Consider the following 4305-nt stretch of genomic DNA (forward strand, 5'->3'; position numbering starts at 1 on the left):
TAGCAGTATGCAATGTTCTTTCCACTTTTATTTAAAAATAAAAATAAAAACAAAATAAAGCATGCAAGTGCTTTTTGAAACTCTTTTTTAAATTTTAAATTTTTTAAATATGCATTTCTTTTTTGTAAAAAGTGTTTTCTTCATTTTTTTATGATTTATGATTTATTTTTTTAATAAAAAAATAAATCATCACCTCATGAAGCATGCTCAAATCTGATTGCAATTTTTAGCCTCAAATTTCAACTGTGTCCAAATTGGACAAATTTGATATGGAAATCAGAGTTTTTGGGTGCTATGAATCGAACAGTGAGGTCCACTTGGGCTCAAAATACACCAAAAAAATGACTTCCCCCATATCCAATACAAAAATAACTCTGAAAACTAAAACCCTTTGAAAGAAAAAAATAGATCTAAAAGCCAATCCAAAATCTCATAAACTAAATAGGAGCATGAAGATTTGGAGCTCTGATACCATGTTGAAGTTGAGGAAAGATCAACCCCAAATCTCTCAAGAATCACTTTCATGTAAATACTATCACAAAAAGAGAAGCAAAATGCTATGGAGGCAGGAATTGCTAGATCCATAGATGAGACATTCTTGATGAGCAAAAAGAGAGATTGTTATTATCAAAAGTGAATGAATAAAATTACAAAGAGATCAATCCTTATAAAAAGAGATCAAAACTTGAAAGGGGTAACCTAAAAGTTACAAAGGGTAACCTAGAGGTAAAAGATATTTAATAATTATTAAATAGAGAATGCAAAAAAAATGCATAAAGACAAATCTTAAGAAGTGAGAAAAGATAATTTAATTAATTTAATTAAATTAACCTTTTTCTCTAATAGATCTCATTCACTTTCTTAATATTTTCTATATCATCATTATCACTAGGCTACACAAATGGTTCCTTGCTAGATTTCATATCATCAATTTCATCTTTCAATTTTCCAATGTAAACCTTTGCATCTTTATATCTATCTTTCAAATTATCTCTCTTTGGTAAGAAGGTCAATCTACTCAAGAGATTCTTCAAGATTCTTCTTCAACTATTCCATATTCACTGGTATCTTACTTAGGCTCTTAAGTCTCTTCAAAGTAACCATGCTCCGATACCAATTTTTGGAAATAGATAATAATGAGGGTAGGCCGAGGGGGGGATGTGAATTAGTATTCTACAAACTTTTTCCTACAAGTGAATAGGTTCATTACTTTATGACTTGCATATGAAAGTAAACAAAGAATGCTAAATGGTAAATATAACCATACACATAGATAAATCATAACACAATTATTTTTTAACTAGGGAAACTTTGGCAAAGGAAAAATTCTTGTGGGGATAATTCACTAAACAATAGGATCTAGTTAAGGATATTGACACTGTTAGGAGTCTATGAAGTGCATATAGTGTCTTGAGCCCTTGTTAGAGGACTAGGATTTGTTAGAAGACTCAAATCTATTAGGAGTTGCTACAACCCTATTAGGAATTGGTAGATCAATTACAATATATGCAAGAAGAGCCCACTGCCCTAGCATGCATTTATACAATCTAGATCATTCACAAAAATAGATATACATACAATACTTGCTTGCTACTATAATTCACACTTGCTCTGATCTTACATCATATATCATATAAGGCTAGTGGATGGTTCTCACAATAGTTTTCATGTCACATATAATCATGCAACTTCCAAAATATCTGCACATCACATACACTCACTATGCAACTTACATTCCCACTATCTGTGCAACATAAGATCTTTACTTATATCTTGTGCATTCAAAAATTGTTGCTTAGTTAGCTTCCTTGTCTTCACATTTTTGACATAATATAAAATAATATCTTCATAGCTGGCTTAACATTACTTATTAATTAATTTGAAATCAAAATAATTCCTAAATCTGTACAATTTTGTTTTCTGCTATGCTCTGTTATGCACTGTTAAATACTAGCACAATTAAAAATACTATAACTTGTTCCATACTAACCATGCACACCTGCACACTAGTACATATCATAATGAAGGTGTCACAAATCTTTCCTGAACTACACATAAGCTAACTCTCTACACATCATTTGTATTGTTAAGATCTATTCACTGTAGTTCTGTAAACTATCTAATACTTAGACAATTTTATGTCTCTGAATGGTATAAATGAAATGTTGAGTATATGTTTCCATAAACAAAAACCATCAATACATCTAACTAACCATATTTCCAATAGAGATTTCAACCCTATTAGGAGTTGTAGTAGGAAGATTGACCCATTGTCCAAATAGCTTTTAGAGAAAGACCATCAAACTGACTGCCCAATTGATCTCCATATTATTCCTTGTAGAATATTAAAATGAAATAACTTGAACTTAAGTCTATCCTCTTGACTAGACCAAACCTCTTCATATCTCAATACTAGATCTTTTGATTTCCATCACACTAATCCCTTTGATTGCTTACACACATTTACCAACTTCACATATCACTTGTACTATTTGCACTTGCACACTTCTTCACACTTTAATACTTACTCAAATCCACACATTATCATAAGGAAAATAACCTTCCTTTATACCATGTCTTCAAAATAATTCTTTGAGTTGGCCTTGAGGCTTTCACAGTTAATTATAAGAGGACTCCATTAAGATATTACAAAACATTAAATCTTTTCATAATTACAAAACATTGTTGGCTTATAGTAAATACAATTTCTCACATGTGTGACCTATGACCTCCTGCACTCACTAACATCATCATCAAGTTATCTTAAATCACTGTATAACTTCTCTCATCATGATTCTTTCCCTATTAAGAGATACAATCCAAACATTAGAAACCACATCTCAGGTATTCTATCTACACACTATTCTTTGTAGTTCTTGAATAACTCTCATATGTCTTCGATTCACTACATGCACACTTGTCCAATTTATTAGGACATAATGTAGAACACATCCTCAACTGCACTTGACCTCATCATCAATAGAAAATCCATACAACCTCATTCTATTTTTGTTGCTCTTTCAACCTTTACAAAAATAATACTATTTTGAAATTAATGACAAACACAATCATGAGTGCAACATGTCAATTTTCTCAAATTCTCTAGCAATGCTTAGGATACTACCAAAGGAATACCATCATCAATCATGATAAAAATATCCACCTTTGGTGTTGATGGAAATATAGATGAAAAAATCTAAGTTCCAAGAATACCAAATCCAACTCTATTGGTGTTGTTGCTCTTTTCTTTTCAAATCCTCTTCATCATTCATATCTAAAACTCATAGGATTGACTCTCTGATTGTGATTTCTCATTCTTACATGGATGGGCACCAATTGTTCACACCTCTCCCCCATTGATATAATTCCTCATTAAAATCAATATATCCATGAGCAATTCTCCCCCATACTTTCTTTTCTCTATATACATCTCCCACATACTATCAAAAGATTTGTTTCATGCAATCTCTCCCCAATTTATTGTTGATATTAAGTCAAGTTTGTTATTAGTGAAAATACTTATTTAGATTCTATATGGTTACCAAACTCTTTGAATAGTCTTTAGTGTTTACCAAGTAGTTTAGTGGTTGCCATGTAATTTAGTGGTTATCAAGCTTCTATAGTTCAAACTGACCACTCCAATGGTTACCAAGTGAATTTAGGCAGTGTAAAGACCAATAGTTTAGTGTTTACCAAGCTTCATAGTGTCTACTAAGTCATTAGTTCTTGTGAAGTGAAGCTAGTGTTAACTGAGTAATGAGATGAGTAGTGTTTACCGAGTGCAAGCACGGTAAACATGGAATGTAGTTTTTACTAAGTTATGCTGTATATACTGAGTCACCAATGTACACCAAGTTCAAAACTACATTGAAGTGATTAGTATGGACCAAGCCTCTACTTCTACTGAGTGCATGATGATGTCGAGTAATGATGGTGGATGCCATGTATCAGAAAGTCACCAAGTCACTTTTCAAAACCCAAGTTTCTACATTTGGGCTGACTCAATAATATTGGTGTTAACTTGTGTATTGGACAACCTTGTAATTATGTGAATTGGATAGATATATATGTAATGGATTGTATCACATCCAAGTGTGCAATAGAAGTTATTTTTTGAGAAGAGTGAATGTGAATGAAATGAAAAACATGTGAATGTGAATCAACAATAGATTAAAGTATATTGCAAGGTCATTTTAGGAGCAACAAAGTTACATCTATCACACAAAGGTGATTAGTACTTCAAGGATCTTAATCAGAAATTTAGTTGTAAGTCAAATCTACTATTTCATTTTAACAAGTGAATCA

The sequence above is a fragment of the Cupressus sempervirens genome, chromosome 6 (genome assembly GCF_028749045.1).
Source record: "Cupressus sempervirens isolate cs-2001-9-10 chromosome 6, ASM2874904v1, whole genome shotgun sequence".
In the NCBI taxonomy this organism is placed as follows: domain Eukaryota; kingdom Viridiplantae; phylum Streptophyta; class Pinopsida; order Cupressales; family Cupressaceae; genus Cupressus; species Cupressus sempervirens.